The following is a 15,049-nucleotide window of genomic DNA, read 5'->3' as shown; positions in this document are numbered from 1 at the left end:
ATAATATATTTATTACATATAACATTATAATTATAAAATTATTATTATTATAGAAACACTTATATAGCACTTTCTGTGTTTTGGTGCTTTTACATAAATGGTAAACCTACTTGTTGCCTGAAAAGGCTGTACAGGCTGAAATAAAAATAGATTAAAGAAAGTTTCAAATAAATTCTTGGAGGGCAGATCTATAACAAGTTATTAAAGTGGAGTTAGGAATAACCAGGGTGCATTCCTAACCAATGAGGATGATATCAGAAGGGTAAGTGCCATAATCTGGCCCAGCCATCTTAGTGGCTCCACTGGAGGCTGGTGCTCAAGTGGGACAGAGCTCAGGGCTAACCCTGCAGCCATTGCTAAGCAGTCGCTATGGACTTGGGTCTACCCAGGGACCCCTGAACTTCCACTACCCTGAGAGCCTGCCCAATGGCTCCCTACCATGCCCCCTCCACCTCCGTCAGGCAAGAAGATGTGTGTGTTGTTCCCTGTTTCTCCCCCCACAAAAGAAGCGCTTTGCTTTGTGTCATCCAGTGAGTCACTTGCACGGTTGGGAACAGACCCAGGATTCCTGCTCCTTTCTTTGCTAGGGCTGTTTGCTGGAGATCACAATCCTTCCACATTAGTGGCCAATTACATTTACGGCTCTTAACAACATTTAATGGGGCTTTGGGGATAGGAAAATGATGGGAAGTAAAGGCTGGGAGATAAAAAATCAAAACCTGAAATGACACACAAGATCTTGATTACAGAAGGTTTAAAAATGGCAGTCCAACTCATCATGTCGTTCCATTGGGAAATGTTCCTAGGTTTGAGGAGGAATAAACCCCTCACCTATCTTGAGGCTGGATGGGAAGGAGAGGAAAGGAGAAGAGGAAGTAGTCAGAAGTCCTCAGAAATTGTATTCTCCAATTCTGCCCTACAATCTTATCTCTATTTATTTCAAGTCACTCTTTGTCTTCCCTCCCATCATGTATATGACATATTACAGTTTCTCACACACATTTATGCTCACTGTTCCACCTGAGGCTCATAACAGAGGTGTGATGCATGAGAAGAGCAGTGAGCTGGAAGTCAAGTGATTAGGACTCTACATAACAGGCCATGTGACCGTGGGCACATCACCTCACCTGGACCTTAGTCCCTGAGTTGTAAAACAAGGGCTGGCCTGGTTGGCCTGAAGGTCCCACACTGCTCTAAGCTTCCTATCTGTGCGTCCAGACCCAATACAGAGGGAGAAGCCACTGCCCACAGCTGAGGATGCCTGTGGTTTTTTCCATCTCCTGCCAAGGCTGTGATGGGAGCACACACAAGGTGTTTGGTCACAGGCTCCAGAAAACCTGGAGAACAGGAAGAGCAGTGGGCAGTGACTTCAACAGCATGATCAAGGGGAAAGGCTCAGGAGATGCAAGGAGAAGAGAGCTTGGTGGTGGCTGGAGCCCTGGGATGCAGGGAGAGGTGTCAGTTCTAAATGTCACTGAGGGGTGAGCTGGGGGGAGGAAGGTACTCCTGGTAGATCTGGCAGGTGTGGCCTGAGGATGGGCTTGTGACGCTCAGCCAAGGACCAATAATGATTGTCAGAAGGTAACAGTGGCTTCATTTCCAGTACACAGGCAGCATTATTTTGCTCAAAACTTTAAGAAGCTGTTGTCATCTCATTTGTTCTTGGCATGACTATACTGTTCCCATAGGAAATTTTCTGTTGCTTTATAGAGAGGGGATTATGATGGAGGAGAAACAAGGTGTTTCTTCTGCACTTGGGTAGAACTGGCCACTAGTGTGCCAGGCCAGGGCGCAGTAAGCAGGATGTCCTCTCTAGTTTCAAGAGAGAAAAAAGAGTCAAGGGTAGGCGTGGCAGGGCTGGGACTAGGGTGTGGTGAGTGAGGTGCCTAGGGCGAAAACCTCAAGGAGGCACTTGCTCTCAGGGTCCTGCAAGTACAGGATAGGCACCTGAGAGGGAGTGCCTTCTCACCTGTCTGCCAGGCCTTGAGGCCCAGCCCTCCTGCTCTTGGCATCTTCAGGCAGGGGTTACTTGTGAGTCACTTGTTCAGAAGCACTAGGATTGCATTAAAGGGTGAAAGCTGTTCTATGGGACTCAATACACCCAGAACAAAACATACATTTCACAGCTCACCTTTATCACCAGAAACATTGACTTGGAGTACAGCTGACTTGGAAGTGACTTTCAGTTTGCTAGTCTTTAGCTGTGTAACCTAGGGAAGCATACTTAACCCTGCTGTGCCTTGATTTCCTTCCTCATCCGTAAAATGGGAACAATAACATCCACCTCAGAGAGGAGATAAGGGAGGGAGGATAATGAACATATCTGCCACATAGTAAACCTCAGTGAATAGTTAGCTCCCTGTGAGGATGCGATAGTGCTGAATGATGAAGCACTGGACAGGGTTCCTACCTCTGGGAGCTTCCACAGGCAACACAGACATTAAAGGAGGATTGGATACCAGTTCACAAATTTCACATCTAGAGTTTCTTGTTTCAGGTCACACAACTAATGAGAGATTTTGGATACAGTCAAAAGCAGTGACAAAAGGGCCAAGCTGGCCCAAGTTGATAAATTACATCAATAAACATTCAAACCACAGCCTTGCTCATCAGTAGAGGTATAAGCATATGGGCAGAGGCTATAAGTGAAGGGGTAGGAAGTCAAGGGCCACGGAAAACTTCCTGACTTTTGGGTCAAGATCAGATTCTGGTTAATCAAGGAGGGCTTCCAGGAGGAGGTTCTGGGGCTTCTGGGAGCCTCCGATGAGGCTCAGTTGCTCTCGTTTTTTCATCCCTATCTCAACAATCAACTTTTCTCAGTACAAAGGGATATAAAACGGGCTCCGACTCTACGGATGGGTGATTGGGGTCATCTCCCCACGTTTTTCTCGATCTGAGGACTGGTCCCTTTAAGGCATCGAAACTCAGTGAACGTTCTACGGCCGGCCTAGCGGCCTTCCCGAGGCGCGCTTACGTCACCTTTCGGGAAAGCGGCTGACGTCAGCGCGTCCTCGGCGGGTGGGGGCGGGGCCGTGACTCACCCGGGCCGCGGCTCCTGCCCAGCTGCGCAGTGTGCACGTGAGCGCGCGTAGCGCTCGTTTCTAATTTTAGCTCCGGCGGCCCTGGTGGGGTCCGGCGAGGTAAAGGCGGGCAGAGGGGACATGGGGGCTGGGGGCGCGGTTCTCCCGGTTCCTTGCAGCCCCGCTGTTGGGCCTCCTGGAGGACGGGTCCCGGCCCGAGCCGCTGGAACGCCGGCGCTTCCTTAGGCCAGGGCGAAGGGTCTCCTCCGCGTGCCAGCCCAGCCCTGAGCTCAGCGTAGGCGTTCAATAAACGAATTGGGGTTCCCTCCTAAATGCGACTCGGGACTTCCCAGAGAGGGCCAGGGTTCTGGAAAGTTCCCTGGTGGATGGGGTGCGGTGTGGACTGAAGTCAGAACAGGAGCGGGGCTCGGCGAGGGCTCGGGCAGGCGGTGTGGACCGAGCCCATCGGGGCGTCGGTCCTAGGTGACCTCGGTGGGGCGGTCGCTCAGCCTCTCTGAGCGGGGCCCCGGGCTTGGCCGGCGTCGCCAACAGTGGTTTGGGGGGGCGGCCGGGCCCCCACTGAGCCGCCGTGTCTGAATCAGTGGCAGTGGTAGGGATGGTGCCTTCGGTGGTGTGAAGGCCGTCCAGGGGTCGGGGTAAGCACAGAGGCCTGAAGGTCACCGGTTGAGGAGACAGCGCCCATGGTCAGAAACAGGCGCTGCATCCTGAGCCCTGGGAGTACCGAGGTGACTTTCCAGGAATCAGATAAAAGCTTCGTTTTAAAGAAAGCAGGGCCAGACGTCTTATAAAATCGACACTTTCCCGTTCTTTGGGGCCGGGGGAGGCCGGGGGCGGGGAGGGAGTTATGGAAAGAAGCTGTCAGCGTAAAGTGAACTACAATTTTGACTTTGCAGAGCGGTCTGACGTATCACAGTGATCTGCATTCTGTTGGTGTGGCATCCTCAGGTTTCACAGGGATTGTGTAGGCAGCTTATAAAACAGTGTTCAAGGAACCTTTGACCTTCTTAGGTGAAGGGTGTTAGATGTTACAAAAGAATATTAAATAGAATGATAAGCTGGGAATGTCAGATGGTAGTAGGGGAACATTTTCTAATTGTTGGATCATTCAAATTTGTAATGCAAGTTTTTGAAGGCTATAACCTTAAAAAAAAAACCTTTCATATGCCCTTTTCTTAGAAAGAAATGGGGGAAAGTTGTGGAATAAAGGTAGCTTTCAGCATTATGACATGAATGAATGACAGAAATCCATAAATGTGTAGTTTTCATTTTTTTTTCCAGAAATACCACATTGGCCTTGGTAAATTGGAGATTTTTCAGATATAAATATGGAAACCGCAAGAGTTTAGGGCATTATTCCTTATTCGGTATACATCTTAACAGTTTAAAAAGGACTAACCGTTTACAATCCAACAACTGAATACATCCAGGGTTATGCGTAGTGTTTTATATTGTTCTATAGCAACAAAAGTCTCTCTGTCCTAATTTTGGGGAGTTGCTACCACATATTCCTCAGTGTAATGCGTATTTGGGAGGGACTTAAATTGAGCAGGTGTGAATGATGATGAATCATGTTCTCAAACGGAGCTAATTTGTGTGGGTTATTGTTGTGTGTGTATATAATAGATAATAAGAACCTGAATGTAAAGTTTTCACGTTCAGAAATTTAAGGTTTTTAGTCTGGAAATTGAGTTCTTGCTTTAAAAATACTTAACCTTGGAATGGACCACCTGCATCCTGAAGACAGCCTGTTAGCATTTCTGTGAACTCTTCCCTTTCCCCAAGTTGTCCCTGCTTTCTTTGAGTCACATCTGTTATTCAGTTGTTCACTGTGCTGTGATTGTTCACTTACATGTTTCTCCCACTAGACTAAACTCTTGGGGCTATGAACTAGTATCTATCTTTGTATCTCTAGCATCTAGAATAGGGCTAGCATGTAGTAAGAGCTACAGTTTTTGTAGTTTTGTTTCATTGAGTAAATGTGAGTTTTCCAAACCAGATTGCCCATTTGGGGAAAGGAGAGTTTTTTTTATAGTTGAGAGGACTGGGCAGTGGACCTATATTGCTGCTGTAGGGGACACAGTTCCCTTCTTTTCCAGGCCCACCTTAACCTCTCCCCCAGTCCCACCACCACCACCCATGAGGAAGGAGCCAAGGCAAATAAAACCAACGACCAGACTCTTAAGTTATTTTGGGATCTCAGTAGTGTGCTGTAGTTTTAGATTCAAGATGATAGAACTTTGTCTGCTCTCCAGGCCAGAACTAATCCACACACTGGCATTAGTCAGGTTCTTTTCACCGAGGAATTGGCCAGTCTTTACTCTTTTAAAAAATGGGAATTTCAGAACCTCCACTGCATCTGTGGATAGTTAAGACTGGTTACTAAATGAAATGTTTACATCTGAGATGGAATCAGTTTCTGCACAATGATATTTCATGCTTATCCTGAGAAAAGATTTAAGAATATAAAATGAAGATATTATTCTCTTCCTTAAAATTGTCAAAAGGAGGGGATTTTTACAGTAAAGTGTTACTAGCCAAAACTCTTAGTAAACTGGAATTGATGCCACACTTAATTTTATGAAAGGCTGACAGCAAAATAAATTGCTATGAGAGATTTAGTTTTGAAAATACATCATGCATTACAGTGATTACTAATATTTTCTGTAAAAACTCAGTACCACTGCAACATCCTAAATCAATAGGGCCACATTTTTACATCCGCTGTGTTTAAGTCAAGAAAAAATGATGTATATTTGGAAGATTATTTAACAAGGTTTTTTTTTTTTTTTTGCGGTACGCGGGCCTCTCACTGTTGTGGCCTCTCCCGTTGCGGAGCACAGGCTCCGGACGTGCAGGCTCAGCGGCCATGGCTCACAGGCCCAGCTACTCCGCGGCATATGGGATCTTCCCGGACCTGGGCACGAACCTGTGTCCCCTGCATCGGCAGGCGGACTCTCAACCACTGCGCCACCAGGGAAGACTTTTTAACAAGATTTTAATTAGGGTTTTAGAAAGTGGTTCAGCTGAATTTTCCCATACAAAGAGTTACATGAGAGATGAAACAGAGAAGTAGCTTTCGTGAAAATAGGGGAGAACACTAGAAGGAAAGAACAAGGGACTCTTTGCTGTTGACTAGGTAAAGCTTTGACAATTCCTACACACGTTCCTACCACCCTCACCAAAAATACATCTTTAGGTCCTGTTTTACCTGCATTTTTTCCTCAAAAGAGAGCCTTCTATAATAATAATAAAAAGAATGTCGACAACAAGTTCCATTTATTGATCACTGTGTGTCAGATACTGTGCTCAATGCTTTGTGAAATTATTTCAGTTAATCCTTGTTACAATCCTGTGCTAAATGGATTTTTAATTATTTCCATTTTATAGGCTCAGGGAGGTTAAAGGGCTTGCTTAAGGTCACACAGTTATTAAACAGCCATGATTTGAACCCAGGTTGTATTAGGGTTCTCCAAAGAAACAGAACCAATAGGATGTGGATATATGTGTGTGTATATATAATATATACATATAGAGAGAGATTTATTATAAGGATATAAGGAATTGGCTCATTTGCTTATGGAGGTTGGCAAGTCCCAAAATCTGCAGGGTGAGTTGCAATCCGGAGACCCAGGAGAGCCAAAGGTATCATTCCATTCTGGGTCCAAAAGGCGGGAAAAGGCTGATGTTCCAGTTTGAAGGCCATGAGGCAGGAAGAATTCCCTCTTACTCGAGGAGAGTCAGCCTTTTTGTCTCTTCAGGCCTTCAACTGACTGAGGGCCACCTACGTTATACAGGACAATCTGCTTTAGTCGTCTACCAATTTAAGTGTTAATCTCATTGAAAACCCACCTCACAGAAACGCCCAGAGTAATATTTGACCAAATATCTGGTTAGTAAATTATCATTCAGATCCATTTGATTTCCAAAGCTCATGCTTTTAATGTTATTTCACAATGTCTCCGTCCCACTCTAGGTTTCGCAAAGTAGCTTTAACCCTGGATCTTTTCCCCCTCACCTGCAATGTCTATCAAAGTTCACCCCACTCATACCAGATGAACACCTAATTAGTGCGGGTGTTTGAATATCAGTAACCAACTCAGAATCCCTTTCCCAATAGCACACACAACACAGCCATTTTCTTCCTTACAATAACTTCCCAGCCTCCTGATTATACTCCAAGCATTCTGATTTTCTAGGCATGTAACTCTTTGAACTAATTTCCACCACACTAGCAAGTCTTACCTGACTCCTTCTTTATCCTCTTCCTTGACATCTTTGAAAACACCAAGCCCTGATGGTACAGCCCAGAGAGCCCATGAGCTTCCCTTCTCTCAGCTCCCTCCTTAGGACCAACTTGTCTTTTTTTTTTTTTTTTTTGCAGTACGCGGGCCTCTCACTGTTGTGGCCTCTCCTATTGCGGAGCACAGGCTCCGGACACGCAGGCTCAGCAGCCATGGCTCATGGGCCTAGCCGCTCCGCGGCATGTGGGATCTTCCCGGGCCGGGGCACGAACCCGTGTCCCCTGCATCGGGAGGCGGACTCTCAACCACTGCGCCACCAGGGAAGCCCTAGGACCAACCTTTCTTATCATTTACTCTTGACTCCTGCCATCATTGTCACTGTCATTTTAGAGCTCTAACCTCTCTACCCATCCCCCCAAAAGAAGGAACTCACTGCAGGGATTTCACTTGGTTGAATCTTGTGAACCCACATCCCAGAGATTGCTTATTTAAAAGTACTTCCATGATCTATGTACTTTTAATAAATACTGTTTGTTAAATTTATTTACTTGGTTACCATTTTAGAAAGAATAAAAATTCTGAGAGTAATTTTTGCCTAATTGGCACTGTTCTCCTGCATCCTAGGACACCTTATACAGTTATCGTGGATATCATTATGCCAGTCCTTCAGCATTTTTTCATGAACAGTTTCAGAGCATTTGTTTTTAGCAAGTTAATTGTCCTTTAATATCCAGATAGTCATTCCTAACAAAGTAATGCTTTGCATACTTTCTGTCTCATAGATATTTATGCTGTTTTTCATTGTTACGTATTATTAAAGATAAAAACATTAGAAAACATTCAAAAAAACACATGGACAAAATCAGATTGTTATTGACATTCAAGAGATATAGTCAAGCCTGACAAGCTTTTAAAACTGAAAATTTTAAGATAGATTTTGGAAGATGAACTTCTTTGAGAGAGGGCAATTGTTACAGAGAGTTGTCACATATCACTTAAGGGATAGTTCATTCTTCCAAAAGTTGATTTACCAAGCACAACACACTTAAAAGGGTATTTTTATCAAAGCCACAAATAAAAACACACTCCTCTCCCATATTAGAAAAAAATCAGGTATGTATTTTTTGATTGACAAATGACATCTGCCACAGATATATTACTTTAATCAAGGCAAGAGAACTCTTCTTGTTAAACAGTATATTTCTTCTAGGTTTTCCAGGGCTTGGAATTACATTACCTCTACTAATTTAAATTGACTTGGTGGCCTTTGGTATGTCCGGGAGAATAAAAACAGAGGGTATTAAAGTAGGACTCATAAAAATCTGAGAAGTTTGATGTGTAATTTGGTACTATTTTTACAAGCCAAATTCCAGTGGCAGGGAAGTGACTTTGGTCTCTAAAACAATTCTGAGGCTGGGTCTTTTGTAAATAGTTTCTTGGGTGTATTTGCTTCTATTGAAGCCTTAATAAAGAAGAGACATCACTTAATTATCCTTTCCGGTGTTCTTAATAGTGTTTTTTTTAAACCCAGTTTTGTTGAAAACAATCATTTCTTTTTCTTTGCCTTTTTTGGAAGCTGAGCTACAATTATGTTTTAGAACGCAGTTGAATCTATCAAGTAATGAAGCTAGCTGGTAATTTTTTGTCCTTAAGTATTAAATGAGGAGTTTTCAGCATACTATGTAAGCAGGATTTATGGTAGTATTCTGGAAGTTTAAATCTTTGAAATTTTTAACAGACTTAGATTGTTATTTTCTGAGATTTAAAAAAAATAGAATTGCTTTAACAACATTATGGTTATAATAAATGTTTTGCAATCCAAATCCTTGTTTTTAAAAAAATATAACATTTTAATATCCTATTTTAAAACATTGATATATTTATTGAATTATATAACATTGGATTATTAGCATTATAAATAAATACAAAAAATTACTAGACCTCCTTCACTTATAAAAATAAAATTGGTCTTGTACCTAAATTGTAAATTGTGTTTTAAGTTTTGTTTTTATTTTTAGCTGGGTAGTTAAGAGTTCAGACTTTTTTTTTTTTTTAAGTCGGGTGTGTACTGAGGTAATTTACATGTAGTAAAATTCATCATTTTAGGTATAAAATCTATGAATTTTGACAAACACAGTCATGTAATCATTTCCACAATAAAGGCAGCACATTTCCACCACCCCAGAAAGCTGACTTGTAGTCAATCCTTTTCCTGAAAATAGAATTTTAAATTAAATTAATGAAGTAAGACTTTATAAAACATAGCTGGTACACTGGTTTTGGGGCTATTATTGTAAGCTGGTTGATAACTTTAGTGGGAAAGAAAATGTAATGGAAACAAACCTAAGATTTTGAATATATTACTCTAAAATATTGGGTAGAAGTGTTACAAACAAAACATAAAGGATTGATTTTATTGTGTTTTTGTCCATCTCCCTGATGTATGTTTACTTTTCTTCACCCTATGTCCATCTCCCCAAATATCCTGATGTACCTAAATCCTTAAGACATTTTCTCTTGCTAGCTTGTATTTTAGTCTTTTCAGTGAATATTAAAAGTGGAATATTGTTTCTGCCCACCTGAAATAAGCAACGGCAAGGACCATGTCATCTTCATTTGTTTATTACCATCTCTTCCATAGAAAAGAAGCTGAAATATTTGTTAAATGGATGAAATTTTACTTTCACTTGAATGGTTTCAAGCTGAGCAGAGAGTGATCTGAGAATGACTTGGATTTTCTCAAGTAAATTTTGAGAGTATTGTTAATACTAGATTAAAACTTAAAACTCATTTAAAAACCTAGGTTTTAGAGTTGGATCTAAATTTGAATACTGCTTTTGTCATTTAGCTATGAAACTTCAGGCAAATTCATTTCTCTTAACATTGGTTTTCCTATCTATAAAAATCAGAATAAAAAATGAAACAAGGGCTTCCCTGGTGGCGCAGTGGTTGAGAGTCTGCCTGCTGATGCAGGGGACACGGGTTCGTGCCCCGGTCCAGGAAGATCCCACATGCCACGGAGCGGCTGGGCCCGTGAGCCATGGCAGCTGGGCCTGCACGTCCGGAGCCTGTGCTCCGCAACGGGAGAGGCCACGACAAGTGAGAGGCCCGTGTACCGCAAAAAAAAAAAGAAACAAAATGCATGTCTCATTAAAACTCTATGAGGGAGAATTTGAGATTAAAGCACTTGGCACAGTGTCTTGCTCATAGCCTAATTCTTTAAAAAAAATTTTTAATTGAGGTATAGTTGACTATAGTTGTGTTAGTTTCAGGTGTACAGTGAAGTGATTTAGCCATATGTATATTCTTTTTCGGATTCTTTTCCACTATAGGTTATTACAAGATATTGAATATAGTTCCCTGTGCTATATAGTAGGTCCTTGTTGTTTATCTATTTTAAATATCTTAAAAATATATTTATTTATTTATTTGGCTGCACTGGTCTTTGTTGCGGCATGTGGGATCTAGTTCTCTGACCAGGGATCAAACCAGGGCCCCCTGTTCTGGGAGCGTGGAGTCTTAGCCACTGGACCACCAGGAAAGTCCCTATGTATTTTATATATAGTAGTGTGTATCTGTTAATCCCAAAGTCCTAATTTATCCCTCGACTACCTTCCCCTTTGGTAACCATAAGTTTGTTTTCTATGTCTGTGAGTCTGTTTTTGTTTTGTAAATAAGTTCATTTGTATCATATTTTAGTTTTTGTGTGTGTGTGTATAATATTTTAGATTCCACATATAAGTGATATCATGTAATATTTGTCTTTCTCTGTTTGACTTGCTTCATTTAGTATGATTATCTCTGGGTTCATCCATGTTGCTGCAAATGGCACTATTTCCTTCTTTTTATGGCTGAGTAATATTCCATTGTGTGTGTATATGTGAATATATATATATATATTATATATATATATGTATATATATATATACACACACCACATCTTCTTTATCCATTCATCTGTTAATGGACATTTGGCTTGTTTCCATGTCTTGGCTATTGTAAATAGTGCTGCTGTGAACATTGGGGTGCATGCATATTTTCGAATTAGAGTTTTTGTCTTTTCCAGATATATGCCCTGGAGTGGAATTGCTGGATCATATGCTAACTCTATTTTTAGTTTTTTAAGGAAGCTCCATACTGTTCTCCATAGTGGCTGCACCAATTTTCATTCCCACCAACACAGTGTAGGAGGGTTCCCTTTTCTCCACATCCTCTCCAGCACTTATTGTTGGTAGACTTTTTGATGATGGCCATTCTGACTGGTGTGAGGTGATACCTCACTGTAGTTTTTTTTTTTTTCTTTCTTTTTTTTTGCGGTATGTGGGCCTCTCACTGCTGTGGCCTCTCCCGCTGCGGAGCACAGGCTCCGGACGCGCAGGCCCAGCGGCCATGGCTCACGGGCCCAGCCGCTCCGCGGCATATGGGATCCTCCCAGACCGGGGCACGAACCCGTATCCCCTGCATCGGCAGGCGGACTCTCAACCACTGCGCCACCAGGGAGGCCCCTCACTGTAGTTTTGATTTGCATTTCTCTAATAATTAGAGGTGTTGAGCCCAATTCTTTATAGTTGAAATCTTCAGAAGTTATTTTTAAGTCAGATACTACAGCTGTCCATGTAGAGGAGAGAATTGTCTTTAAGAATGCAGATGTGGGGACTTCCCTGGTGGTCCAGTGGTAAAGAATCTGCCTTCCAGTGCAGGGGATGGGGGTTCTGTCCCTGGTCGGGGAACTAAGATCCCACATGCCACAGGGCAGCTAAGCCTGCATGCCACAACTGCTGAGCTTGTGTGCCTCAACAAGAGAGCCCGCGTGCCGCAGACTACAGAGCCCACACGCTCTGGAGCCCACACACCACAACTACAGAGCCCACTCGCCCTGGAGCCCACATGCACAACTACAGAGCCCACATGCCCTGGAGCCTGCGTGCCACAACTAGAGAGAGAGAACCTGCACGCCACAACTAGAGAGAAGCCTGTGCACCTCAACAAAAGATCCCGCGTGCCTCAATGAGGATCCTGCATGCTGCAACTAAGACCCGACACAGCCAAAAAAATAAAATACATAAAAGCTTTAAAAAAATGAAGATTCAGGGACTTCCCTGGAGGTCTAATGGTAAAGAATCCGCCTTCCAATGCAGGGGATGGGGGTTCAATCCCTGTTTGGGGAACTAAGATCCCACATGCCATGGGGCAGCTAAGCCCATGTGCCACAACTACTGAGCTCGCACACCTCAACTAGAGAGCCCGCGTGCTGCAAACTACAGAGCCCATGCACCCTGGAGCCCACGTACCACGACTACAGAGCCCACGCACCGCAAGGAAAGATCCCGCATGCCTCAGTGAAGACCCTGCGTGCCACAACTAACAGTGCAACCAAAAAAAATAAAATTAATTAATTAAAAAAAAAAGAATGCAGATGCAGGTGGCTGGATCTGACCTATGGGCTCAAGGGAATAATTACTCTCCTAATTTGTCTTTTGGCTAATTACGGGTCTTCATTTTTTGGATTTTTCTCAGAGAGAGGAAAGAAAGAGTGGCAATGGAGAAGAGAAAGGAAACAAGATGGGGAAATTGAGAAAGAGAGAGATGTTTATTGAATGATGAATGAATGAGTCAACAGGGAGCAAAATACCAAAAAAGTGAGTAATATTGTCCTATATACACCATCTTGTCACATGACATCTATAATAAAAAAGAGAAAAGAGTAAGGAAGTTAAACAACATAGAAAAATAGGTATCCAAATGTTTTGGAAAAATAAAGCCAGAACTCTAAAGTTTCTTTTCATACAGTGTTAATTTTTATATATTACATAGTATTAAGGTTCAGATAAGTGGTTCAGAGTTATTTCTCTGTTCTGATAATTTAATCAGTATGATAGTATTAGAGTAGCTAAATTTTGAACATAATGAAACAAACAAAAAAGCCACTTTTCCTTGCCCAGTTAGCACGCAAAAAAGAATTTTCTGTGACCAGCTAAACTATCAAGTGTGAAGGTGGAATAAGATAATTTCAAATAAGCAAGACCTCAAAAAATTACTTCTCATTTCGCTTTGTCTCAGGAAGCTACTGGAGGGGGTGCTCTATCAAAATGAGGGAATAAACCAAGAGGAAGTGAAGAGGTGCTGGAACCAGAAACTCCAACTAGTGTTATAAAGGAATAGAGGTAATTTTCAAATATTTTCATAATATGGAAGATTGAAATAAAAAATTGGAGGAGTACAAGTAAAAGAAAAAAATAGCCAAGAAAATAGAAGCTAGAAATAAGAAAAAGAGAAGTATATACTCAGCTTGTACAATTTCAAGACTGGGATGGCAAATCTGGCCCTTAAATTTCCTAGCATCCAACGCAAAAGGGAAAACATGCTCAGTTGCAAGTTGCATAATGTCCTTAAGATAAAAACAAAGCAGTTGTTTCCCAAATGACTTATTGTGGATCTTATGAAAAGCATCCTTTGCTCTTAATTTTGCAATAGAATATTGTGTTTCATGTGACTGTTTCTTATAGTATACCTATGACTCCAAACATTATTAAGTAAAGGCAGTTCTGTAAGGAATAAATAATGCTTTCTGAGGTGAACCAAGGGCATGTGAATGGCTAGTCAGGTTACTATTAATTGGTTCCCCATTAAACTTCCTGGGACGCTAGAAGGAAGTTGGCAGGTTAGTCTCTCTTTTATCCTGAACATCTGAGCTCTTGCCCCACACTGCCTCCTCGAAACAAAGCATGCTCTTTTTTTTTTTTTTTTTTTTTTTTGTTAGTTTCTGCTTTATAACAAAGTGAATCAGTCATACATGCTCTTTTAACAGCACTTGCCCTGGTTTGGAGGCAGTTTAGCAACTGTATGGTTACTGGAGCACGTTCATTTGGGGTCTCATGCCCCACCCCAAATGGCTCTTCAGAGTATGCCTTCCTACCTTAATTTCTGAGAGAAGTTTTGGTGAATACAATTTTCTCTAATGCATTACATTTCCAATAATGCCTTAGTACCTTTAGACTGGATCTTCTGGCCCATCCATTAATGTAACTCTAAATACAATCTACATAGAAAACTTTCTGATGGCCCTGTTCCTGCAACAGGTAATATTCAGGTTATCATGTCTCTCAAGCAGTCTTCATAAGCATTTATTTCCTGCAGCTAGGCTTATATTAATAATTAAGATTGCATTTAGTTAGAAGCTATAAAGTTTGGACAACTAAGTAGAATCTTCAGTTATCTGTCACATATCATTCCCTAACAACTGATGAGAATTTACTGTACCACTTGTATAGTTCTCAATTTTGAAAAATTCAACGCTTTATCTTTTCATTTGATATACTTTCCATTAATTATAATTCTTAATGAAAAATCAAGTATAATTTTTATAATTCATTGAGTGTTTGCCATTATTTAACATGTAGTTCACTGGTTGTTGACCAAGCATTGGGAAGAAATATATTTTTTATTTATTTTATTTTTTATTGAAGTATAGTTAATTTACAATGTGTGTTAGTTTCAGGTGTACAGCAAAGTGATTTAGTTATATATATATGTATATATATTCTTTTTCATATTCTTTTCTCTTATATTTTATTACAAGATACTGAATATAGTTCCCTGTGCTATACAGTAGGACCTTGTTGTTTATCTATTTCATACATAGTAGCTTACATCTGCCAATTCCAAACTCCTAATTTATCCCACCCCTTTCCCCTTTGGTAACCATAAGTTTGTTTTCTATGTCTGTGAGTCTATTTTTGCTCTGTTAATAAGTTCATTTGTATCATA

At 41.6% G+C, this 15,049-nt stretch overlaps 1 long non-coding RNA gene across 1 annotated transcript in view; it reads left to right on the top strand.

Moving 5' to 3' along the window:
* Positions 1 to 3,036: 3,036 nt before the first annotated feature.
* Positions 3,037 to 15,049, top strand: part of LOC132483155 (uncharacterized) — a 32,449-nt gene continuing 20,436 nt past the window's right edge. Inside the window, exons 1-3 of the long non-coding RNA XR_009531052.1 lie at positions 3,037 to 3,140; positions 12,800 to 12,921; positions 13,343 to 13,446. This is a non-coding gene — a long non-coding RNA (uncharacterized LOC132483155). The remainder of the gene's footprint in view (positions 3,141 to 12,799; positions 12,922 to 13,342; positions 13,447 to 15,049) is intronic.

The sequence above is a fragment of the Mesoplodon densirostris genome, chromosome 2 (assembly GCF_025265405.1).
Source record: "Mesoplodon densirostris isolate mMesDen1 chromosome 2, mMesDen1 primary haplotype, whole genome shotgun sequence".
Lineage (NCBI taxonomy): Eukaryota > Metazoa > Chordata > Mammalia > Artiodactyla > Ziphiidae > Mesoplodon > Mesoplodon densirostris.
Note: the sequence above shows the minus strand (reverse complement) of the source record. Positions and strands in the feature narration are given on the sequence as shown.